The sequence below is a fragment of the Thunnus albacares genome, chromosome 3, assembly GCF_914725855.1.
Source record: "Thunnus albacares chromosome 3, fThuAlb1.1, whole genome shotgun sequence".
NCBI lineage: Eukaryota > Metazoa > Chordata > Actinopteri > Scombriformes > Scombridae > Thunnus > Thunnus albacares.
In genome coordinates this window covers 26,096,701-26,108,405 of record NC_058108.1, presented here as the reverse complement: position 1 = coordinate 26,108,405, position 11,705 = coordinate 26,096,701, and positions in this window count along the sequence as shown.

The following is an 11,705-nucleotide window of genomic DNA, read 5'->3' as shown; positions in this document are numbered from 1 at the left end:
AAATGCCTATGAGCTATGTGACAGAGGTCACCTGTAGTGATGAACCCACAGAGGAGTTTCTCCTGCAGTTCCCCTCATCTCTATGGAGTTTTTGGGTCTTTGTTTTGGTTTTACTGCCGCAACTTTTCTGTTTTGGTTCATCAACCTTCCAGCTGCTGCAGGCAACTGTTTTCAGCAAAAAGGCTACACTACCTGTCGAGAACCAAACGTCTGACTGACAAAATTAGCGACTAGCTGGTGAACATATAAGAGCGTTTAGCAGCTAAAGAGCCAGATATTTTCCTCAGGAGATGGTGGAGACCAAAAGGCTAAAAGGAGAGAAGGCCAGTTGGTCAGAAAGATGATTCTAAATGGATACTAATGTCGCGCTGTAAAGGGCAAATAAATGGGTAAATAGGTGTGTTTAACTGGCCAAAAAATCAAGTTTACAAGCTGAAAATCTTGTTTTTGCTGACCTCCGTGTTTGTACCATGTAGTTCCAACAAAAGTCTTTTCTCTTCACTTCACGTCACCTTCAGGAGTCACATTCTCCAGTTACACTTTCATTTATGTTTCAATAATTTACTCTGATTAACTCAATAGGTTTGAACCAGGACTTTCAGTATAGGATCAAGAAGCTGTGTCAGATACAGTACTTTTTTAATGAAGATTTAGGTAGATATAAGAAGCCCTGCTGGATTGGACTCTGCAGATACTTGTTATTAGAGGACTCTGAATGGGATGTGGGCCAAAATAAACTTGATCAGGACATCCCTAATAAGAATACCTGAGGTAAGATAAAATAAGTAAATATTATATTTCCTCTCAGGCCTGCTGACTGTGATAGTGTCTTAAGTGTGTTATGAAATTCCCCCAGAGGAAGCAAATGGGTGGCCAGAGACATCCATCACCTTTTGGCTAAAATGCCACCGGAAGACAGTCTGCTGACACCACAGCAGAGCAAAATAAAAAATGATAATGCTCAGATCTTGTTTAGTAGCTCCAAAAAATGTCTATGCAGTTTTATTCCTTAAATTTTTATTGCTGCCAAATAAACAAAAATATGAGACAGCATTCATTTTGAAGCAACTTAAGGGGAAGTTTAAGAGGAATATTAACATTTTTTTTTTAACAAATCATGGATTTACACTTCCAGTAAACACATGAAGATCCAATGTGAAACTTAGTCTTTTTATCTTTTAACTAGCACACACACAGACATCAGGGCACAAACACACTCACAGACACTCATAAGAGCTATGTGAAGTAGTCTCTCTTTATGTAAACAGAGAGAGCGGAGGGAAGACGAGGTACAGAGAGGAAATCCTCTGTTTAAATGCCAAGCTGTGCATGCCATTCTCTCTCTCCTGTTCTTATTTCCTCTTTTCTGCACCTCAGATTCTCCACCTTCATCTCTCCTCCGCTGCCTGTTGTGTGTTGGTGCACGTGGGCGTGACTGTGTGGGTGTGCATGTGCCAGCTCGTGGCTCACGTTTACGATCTGATCGTGCGTTAGGGGAAAGATGACACAGAATGCTTTTGTCTCTGTGCCATTGGAATTTACCGACAGGGGAGAAGAGGAATGAAGGCAGGATGCATGTTGTAGTGAGAAGATGCTACAGCTGCAAGGAGGAAGAGATTGAAAAACAAATGAATACCAGGATAAAAGACAGTCAGTTTCAGTAATTCAGCATGATATCCTCTTGTTTGACACCTGATTATAAAATGATGTAAGGCTGTGCTTAGAGGGGCAGTTGTCTCAGACCCATGACCTTTTAAGGTTGATTTATAGGTGGTTAAGAAGATGCCACATGGCGACAGCAAAACTAGGATAGATCAGCTTGGGCAGTTTGTATTTTCTCTGATGGTAGAGATGGATGAGAGTGAATAAAACATTTAAAAAGTTGAAAAAGCCACAGTTATCCTCTCCTTTTTTGAGTGATGAACATTTAGCAAGGCTATCTCCAACACTAACATTCTGCTTGCCATGATCTCTCTATCACACTCAATCGAAGAAAGTAACACAGCAACAGCAGGGAATAGTCTCATATCAAGTAACGAAACAAGGCAGACATTCCCACTATTACTCATATCACAAAATGAGTGAAAGAATGTAAAGACAGTTACTGTAGGGAATATAACTAAAGCATGATGTATCAGTTTAGTGTTGCAGTGATGACACCAATGGGAGAAATCCAACACTCAACTATAAATCAAGACCGACAACATAGTTATCTACAGTAGGTCTCCTTGCATCAGCCATAAATTTGCTCCACATATTCTCTGAAATTTCCCCTTAACCTTTAAGTTACAGAAGATTATTTCCTAAAGTGTATAAAGGAATAGCTCGACATTTTTGGGAAATACGCTTATTCACCTTCTTTCCCAGAGTGAAGTGAGATTATCAATACCATTTACATGTTTGTGTGTTAAGTACAAAGTTAAAGCCTGGAGGTGGTTAGTCTAGTTTAGCTTAATGACTAGAAGCAAGGGAGGAAACAGCTAGCCGGCTCTCTCCAAAGTTAAAAAATACAAATACTAGGCCTTCAAGCTTGTTTGTTTAATGCAGACACAAACAGAAATTTAAGAACAACAATTTGTGGTTACATGCTGTAACTATTTCTTAACAGCAGTTTATCCATCCGGCCTTCACTTCATGTGAAGCGTATCCAGCTATGTGCAAAGGTTGCCAGATACAATGGGTGAGCAAAGGTTTTACTTTTGTTCTCTGTATAGGCAAGATGGTACCAAACCATTCAACTTCTCTGGGATAGTTGTTTTTACATGTCTGTTTACATATGGATTAGATACATAATAATAAGCAAGCTTAAGAGTTGTTGGTGTTTCCACCTGCTTCCAGTCTGAACGTGCCCCGACTCCAGCTTTACATTTAGTGCACCGACATCCGACACCCAATGAAAAGTCTTGCGTGTCATTAATTTTGAATTTTATTTACTGTTTTTGGAGATAAAAATTGTGATAGAATTAAATTTAAAAAATAGAAATGCAAAATGTAAAATAATAGTGTGCATGTGTAATTGTGCATCTTAACAGTTCTTGTACACAAAACATGAGTCAGTAATGATGTGGTTGAGGAAGGAGCCCGATCCGAGTCGTACTTTATGGCACAGTGGCTCTGTAAAACATTCACACACTCAAAAACATCAGCATTTGCTATGTGCCCACTTAACAGCTGCCCCAAAATGAGATGTTGCTGTTAAGAAAGTGTGTACGCAACATGATATCAGGTGCGAGGGCAAGAGAAAAAGGTGCCCGCACACTGACTAGATGCTGCCAAAAGGACAATTTATTTAGTACAGTTACAACATTTCATCTTCATACTTGATGAAGATGTAATGATGAAACACTGCCTTGACTCTAGAGAGTGAATTATCTTATTTCAGGGTGTTTTGAGGTGAAATCTCACTTGAAGTGAACTTAGAGACTAGACTAGATAGGTTAGCAGGACTGGGTGTTACAATCCCTGTAGATCAGTACTTTACTTGACTGGGGTTGTCCTGATGTTGGGCGTAAAGTTGCCCACCACAGGATGTTATATGGTTGGGACACATCTTCAGATGTGTACCTCAGTGTCCTTGGGGGTTTCGGCCTTTCACTCACAATACACCCTCAGCTGAGGCAGGCTCACCGCAGGCTGATCAGACCCAGGTGTGTGTCCCATAGCCAACTGCTGGCCTCTCTTGGTGGTCAACTGTTGGCCCAGGTGGTGTCCTTCCTTTTCAGCCACAGCCAGTGACTGCTTGGCTCGGCGCCCTCCACAATTGCTTTTATTGTCTTCCTGCTGGCCTGTCCTCTGACTCCCAGCTCCCTCAGGAGCTTTGCTATGGAGTTGGCCATAAATCCACTGTATCGCACTTCAACTGGGTGTACCTTGGCGTCCCAGCCTTGGTTCTCTGCTTCTGCTGCAAGGTTGGCATATCGCAGCCTCTTCTGCTCATGTGCCTCGGCCACAGCATCCTCCCAATGGACTGTTAGCTCGACAATGAAGACATATCGCTGAGATTTGGACCAGAGAATTAGATCTGGTCTCAGACTGGTGCTGGCAATTTCCAGGGAAAAGGTGAGTTTCTGGACTAGGTCGACAAGCATTTTCTAGTCCCTGGCCCCCCGTTCAGTGGACCTGACTCTGGATGTAAGGAGTTTACTTTTCTTTTCTTTCTGTCTTGGAGGAAAGGTGTTAGACATGGGAGGGTTGACCCAGGCATTCGGTGGCATAGCACTGGTTGTTCTTCTTTTATCCTCAAGTTCAGCTGCCTCAGTACTTGGTAGTATCTGCCTTGTGTTAGGCTGGTGTTACAACTGATCAATATGTGCTTGAGGTTGGCAGGAACTGAACAGAGGGGACAGGCAGCATCCTCTCCCAGCCAGAGGTTTAGATTTGCAGGAGAAAGAAGGACTTCATATGTGGCATGGATGAGGAAACTCGTCCTGTTTGCCTCCATGTTCCTCAGGTCTTTCCAGGTGATTCTCCTCTTCTGAGTGTCCTCCCATCTCGTTCAGCAAGAGATACGATCCAGATATGATTTGATTCAATTATTTGTTGATGTTGGCATTTTTTCATTGCTGCAAAAGGAGGCTGACAGTTGGATAAAAGACCAGATGCTGAGTTAGATGTTGGTGAGTTGAACAGTTGACAGTCAGATAAGTGCAATAACTCCATAACAGACTAAATCCTCCTGTTCATACCACCTTGCTGAAAGCTGAAAGCCGAAGATGCTGTATGTGTGTGTGTGTGTGTGTGTGTGTGTGTGTGTGTGTGTGTGCGAGTGTGTATAAATGTAAACAGTAGCCCCTTGCTGATACAGCACTTCTTCGGGAACTTGGGATTGTGTGTGTGTATATATGTGTGTGCTTATATGCGTCCTGGCCTCTGCTCCCTGCAGATATGCTTCCTTTTCAGAGAGACTGTAGAAATAAGCAGCAGAGACCTTATACTGTGTGTGTGTGTGTGTGAGAGAGAGAGAGAGAGAGACAGAGAGAGAGAGAGAGAGAGACAGTTGGTTTTCTGAGGAAAGACTTTTTAGCACTGACAGGCAACTTTGGAACACTGTAAAAACTGAAGTCTTTTTCCAGCTTTCATAAAGACATTTGGTAAAATGATCGAATGAGCTTCGGAGGTCTTTTATTTGATGCACCTCTTGGAAAGAGATAGACTGGCAGAGCCACAGAAAAAACAGAACATTTCCAAGCTACGTACAGTTTTGCAATCTTATTTTCTGACCCTATTCTGTTCTTTGAAGCAGTTCTCAAGTCAGTTCTCCATTAGTTTCATCTTTGAAGTTTACAGTCATCTTCACATAAAAATTCAGAGGCATGATAAGTAGCTACCACTCATCAGCACATTTGTCATAAACATAAAGAGTACAGGGGTAGAGAGAGTTATTTCTCTTCTAAGCTGCCACTAACAATTATTGTCAATGAATCTGTCAGTTTTTTTCTTGATGAAGTCATTAGTTGTTTGGTCTAGAAAATGTCATAAAATGGTGAAAAATATCGATCACTGTTTACCAAACTCTACAGTGACGTCCACAGATGTCTCAAATGTTTTCAGTTTACTATCATAGAAGATGAAAAAACCCAGAAAATATTCACATTTGAGATGCTGGAATCACAGAATTTGGACATTTTTCTTTAAAAAAATGACACATAACGATTAATTGATTATCAAAATACTTGGCGATTAATTTTCCGTTGATTGACTAATCGATTAATCGACTAATCACTGCAGCTCTAGTGTCATGTACCTGTAATCTAACAGGAAAAACTAAACTAAGGCTTTAACCCAAATTCAATTCATGCTGGGAAGTGTTAATAAGCTACTGTTTGTTTGTTGGTTTGTTTGTTTTATGTTGTTGATGATGTCAACACATTTTAACTGACTCATTAATTCAGTAATTACACTGATTAACACTGAGAAAATTAATTTTTTTTTAGAAATAAATAAGAACATAAGTCTTTAAAATCATATGAATACTGAGTACAAGTAAACTGACACTATTTAGAATCTACCAAATAAATAGAAGTACTTCACAGCTATTAAAAATGTTCTTTTTACTTATGACTTTTGCTTTAATGACGCAGTGCTTTTTACAGTGATGTCTTACTGTCGTACTGTTTGTTGGCAGTTTGCTCCACTGATCTTTGGCCTTATTTAATTCTTAACTGAGAGTAAAGTAACCAAGCACTCACTTAATGTAAGGCACACACACAGCACAGATAAGAGGAGATGTACTGTTTCGTGTTCTTAACGGTTCTTATTGTTCTCACGGCAATAAGTCCACTTTGTGCACCCTTTCTTACATATCAGATGAAAAAGATTACATGTACTTTTTTGCCCAAATGAGTACAATTTTCCAGTTAGATGAGGTTGTTGAAAAGATGGGCCCGCAGCCACTTTGAACTTCTGAGAGTCGGTGGGCTCTGAAGGGAAAAACACTCCCTAATTAGGAACATTCACAGAGTCCACAAACTCCACAACTAACAACAGCCACTTCCTATGATGCAAGAGCTTAAATCCACACAAAAATAACGGTCTGTGACCAGACTGTGGATCCTTACAGAGGGACTGCAGAGGCTGATTTGGCTCTTTGAGTAAACTGTGCTGCAATGCCCCTTAGGGACAATCTTCTCTCAGTGATTGTCAGGTCATCAGCACACTACTGTCATCTGCAGGATCAAAGAGGTAATGACAAAGGAAGACGTACAGCTGTCACAATGAACATCTGTTACTCCAGCGTCGATGTGAAGTTTTTGAAAGAGAGCTATGAACAAGAAAGCCTACGCAAAAATATTCCTCTTTGGTATATTAAAAATCTAATACTTCCAAAAAGTCCCTGTTGTCTACGATGATCTGTGCTGCTGAGCAATTTTAGAATATAATATTGTCTCATGTCATAAAAATGAACAAGAAAAACAACAGAAAACAAGGGTTTCTTGTTGGGAGATTTTTCCTTTTGAAGGGAGATTTTTTACCTAAATACTGTTCATACTGGGAAGTCTGCTAACAATGTTCCATTAATGCTAAAAAAAATTAATGACTAAGGCTGCAACTGATGATTATTTTCAGTATCATTTGATTAGAGCTGCAACGATTAATTGATTAATTGCCAACTATTAAATTAATCAACAACTATTTTGATAACCAATTAATTGTTTTGAGTCATTTTTAAGAGAAAAATGTCCAAATTATCTGATTCCAGCTTCTCAAATGTGAATATTTTCTGATTTCTTTAGTCTTCAGTGTCAGTAAACTGAATATATTTGGGTTGTGGGCTGTTCTGGACAAAAAGCAAAACATTTGAAGACGTCATCTTGGGCTCTGGGAAACAGAGATCAACATTTTTCACATTTTCTAACATTTAATGTACCAAACAACTAATGAACTTATCAAGAAAATGATCTACAGATTACTCAATAATGAAAATAATCGTCAGTTGCAGCCCCACAGTTGATCTGCAGATTTTCGATTGTTCTATTAATTGTTTTGTTTTTAAAATGTCAAAAAACAGTGAAAATATTCATCACGATTAGCAAGACCAGAAAGTGACCTTTCGGATGTCCTTTTTACGTCTGTTAAACAGTCCAAAGTGCAAAGATATAAAGTTTACTATGTTATAAAACAGAGAAAAGCAGCAAAATGTCACATTTGAGAAGCTGGTATCAGTAAATGTTTGTTGAAAAATTGACTCAAGCAAATAATCAACAAGTTGTTCATTAATTTTCTGTCGATCAGCTGATCAATTAATCAACTAATTGTTTCAGTGCTACTGTCAACACTTTGTCATCATGTTTCATTAATGGCATAATCTCAGGAAACTCTTCTTTCTTCTTGTGAGCTGCATGACACAAACTTGTTATGTGTATTTCTAAAAAATCATCACCTACAGTAATGTGATCTAATATCTGATGTTGACTTTCTGATCAGATGAATATCCTGCCCTCTCTCTCTCTCTCACCAGGTCTCCTCTGTGTCCCGCTCTGTCCTGAGGCCAGAGCAGCTTGATCAATGGTATTGATGAGGAGATGCTAATAGCAGATGCTAATAGGGCCGGTATGACTAATAGGCCGCTGGGGCCATTGATCTGCAGAGTTAGCATCTAATGCTAAAACAGCTGATTCAACCGCATAGTTGGACTAAAAGTGCCACCCTTGCTCGGTGTGTGTGTGTGTGTGTGTTTGTACATCGGGGGATGAATAGTTAGGGAACAATGGATTCTTGCTTTAGGGAAAGCATTACAGATATATACACAGAGAATGTACACAGTCAAACCATCCCTGGATTAAAAACTTCAGACAAACTTGGCCTCATACAGACTCACAGTCACTCAGATTTGTCTGTGTGTGTCTGTAACACATTTATATTAATAATAACCCGTCAGATTTCTCTTTGCTTCTTTTTGTTTTACAGCTCATCACGTGTAATCAGTCTGGTTTACAGTTGAAAAAATAAATGAAGAGCAAAATAATTAAGAACTGTGTTAAGCATTTACTAATGCTAGTAGAAAAAAAGGGGGGTGCAATGTCAGAGGAACGTGTTGTAGTTCAACATCATATCAAATAACTAGGGATGCACGATATTGTCGGCACGTCGTTGGTATCGGCCGATAAAAGCTCTAAATGAAATATCGGCATCGGCGAATTCTGGCGATTATGAGATGCCGATATGTCGCCATCTCCTCCGCCGCCTGACTGTGCTTCCCTTGATGGACTGTGTCACCCTGACGGTCCCGGTGCTTCCACCGTAGGCTCCACTTCACTCAAGCTGCCCGTCAGACCCCCTGCTTCTTCCCACTTTAACCCGGATAACAAACCGGGGCTCAGTGCTCCACATAGAGAGCCAGGGCTAACATGAGCTGGGAGGCTAGCGAAGGCTAGCTGGCTGTGTGTCCCTCCGGTCGTGCTGCGGCTAACGCTCTGCTAGCCTCCCAGCTAACGTTAGCGCCGGCTCTCCATGTGGATCCAACTAGACCACCGAGCCCCGGTTTGTTATTCGGGTTAAAGTGGGAAGAAGGAGCGGGTCTGACGGGCAGCTGAGTGAGGTGGAGCCATAGTGGAGCCTGCGGAGGAAGCACCGGGACCGTCAGGGAGAAACAGTCCGTCGAGGTGCTACGGTGTTCGGCTGCACAAATAGGAAATCCCTCGGCTGACAGGATGTACCACGCTGTTTGAAAAATAAAAAACTTCTTCTTCTTCTTTTTGGTTCATAACAGCGGTTGGCAACCAGCGTATTAGGCGCATTATCGCCACTTTCTCCGGAGTGTGGACCAGAGATTAAATCCTACACATTAATCCTGTCTGTCTTCCTAAATTCTTCCTTCATATATTGTCTTTCTTGATCATACTTAGTACAATCTATGCTTGCATGCATAATAGTCTCCTCAGCCAGCTGGAAAAAAATATGTGCATATATTGGTATCGGCAATCAGCCACAATGAGTTGGAAATATCGGCATATCGTATATCGGCAAAAAATCCAATATCATGCATCCCCACCAATAACGTCTTTGAAATAAAACATTTTAAGTCAATTTTGATCTTACTTTTGTGTAAATTTTAAAATAGGCCTTTTCACAGCAGACATTTTTACTTGTCATAGTAGTAAAAGCACAGCTGTTACTAATAACATTAACAATGCCTCAGTTTTATTCAAGACAGTGTGACAATGAGGCAGCACAATACCAAGACCCTGACACTGAAGCAGCTAAATAGTAGATGAGCAATCATTTATCTGTGCTGTTACAGAAAAAGGACTATTGGTTGTTCTGATACCAGGGATTCATAGTCTACATCACAATCACAGTGGACATACTGTATACTGTTGATTGACCTCTGGACTCAGTTTCATATTTACACAGATATAATAGTTAGCCTACACTCTTGTCTCTAGTATTCTGGCAGCAAACGCAGAAAATTCACCATTATGCATTGTTTTTTACAGCAGACTGCAGATGCAGTTTCACTGGAGTCAGCTGTATTTCAAAAGATAAACTTAGTGTCATTATGTATTTTCACATACAGCAGAATACAACATAAATATAATCATGCAGCATTTATTTGTTCTTTGAATCTTGATGAACTTCACATTCCACATTATACTCATGTTTTCTTAACTTGAATCCAGTGTTAAAGATTTTAATTGCAAATCTGCAGCTAAAACCATAACATGAATTTTGATAACATGATAATATGAATGATTAATTATCTGTCAGACACACAAGTAAACCTTCAAGGACAGGACACGTCCGCCTTAAAACAACAGTCATATATCCAAATGGACGCTGAAACAGTTTTTTCTTACTGCCATCATTCCTCCTGTTCATACTGGCTGTTAAAAGATGCCTTCATAATGTACTTACAATGTAAGTGATGGGGCCAAAATCCACAAGCCTCCCTCTGCGCAACAAAATAGCCTATTTTAAAGTTTATCTGAAGCTAATATGAAGCTTTAGCTGTCCAAATGAGTCAAATCAAGTACATGTCTTTCAACATTACAGTCTTTTTAGTGCCAAAGTCTCTCTTTTTGTTGCTATATTTCCACTGCAGCTCAACAGGGAAACACTGTCCAAACAAACACAAAGAGGGAATTTGATGCTAAGAAGACTGTAAATGTGGGAGATATCCACTTGATATGACTTAATCAGACTGCTGAAGAATAAGAATAAGAAGAAGCAGTGTACTTTGGCACTAATTTCATTAAAAACTAACAAGCCAGGTTGTCAAAGGTAAAACAAACTGCTTTTTCTCTTTAATTTATTGTAATTTCATGCTAAAGTAAAGGGGTATGAAAAGGTGAAAACATTTTCATAGAGTTGTTTCAGGTCAAGAAAATGTAGTGTAAAGCGTTTTATATATATACAGCATATATGAAGCAGTAATACTTAAACCAACATCCTCAGTATTTTTAATAGCACAATGATTCACCTGATTCAACTCACACTATCAGTGGTGGAAGAAGTATTCAGATCCTTTACTTAAGTAAAAGTACCAATACAGTAATTTAAAAATACTCCATTACAGTCAAAAGTCCTGCATGAAAAATCCCACTTTAGTAAAAGTACAGAAGTAACAGCAAAATAACAGCAAAAGTAACAGCAAAATGTAGTTAAAGTATTGCAGTAAAAGTAGTGGTTTGGTCCATCTGACTGATATATTATTATATATGATATCATTAGATTATTAATACTGAAGTGTCAGTGTGTAAGCAGCATGTTACTGTTGTAGCTGCTGGAGGTGGAGCTGGTTTGAACTACTTTAGCTAGTTTAGTCCAGTGGTTCCCAACGTAGGGGTTGGGCTGCTCCAAAGGGTCACCAGATAAATCTGAGGGGTCGTGAGATGATTAATGGGAGAGGAAAGAAGAAAAAACAAAGTTCTGATACACAAATCTGTTTCCAGTTTTTGGACTTTTTCTCTAATATTTGATTTGGTGAAATATTGGATCATTTGAACATTTATGGAATAACTCATAGACATGTGAAATGTGACCCCGACTACACACTGCTTTTTGTAAAACGTCAAAAGCCAAAAAGATTGGAAACCACCGGTTTCATCTTTAACAACATGTAGTATTTTAAAAGCTTGTTATATTATCCGTTGTGTCAAATCTTCATCTGAAAAGTAACTAAAGCTGTCAAATAAATGTAGTGGGGTAGAAAGTACAATATTTCCCTCTGAAATGTAGTGGAGTAGAAGTATAAAGTAGCAGTTATG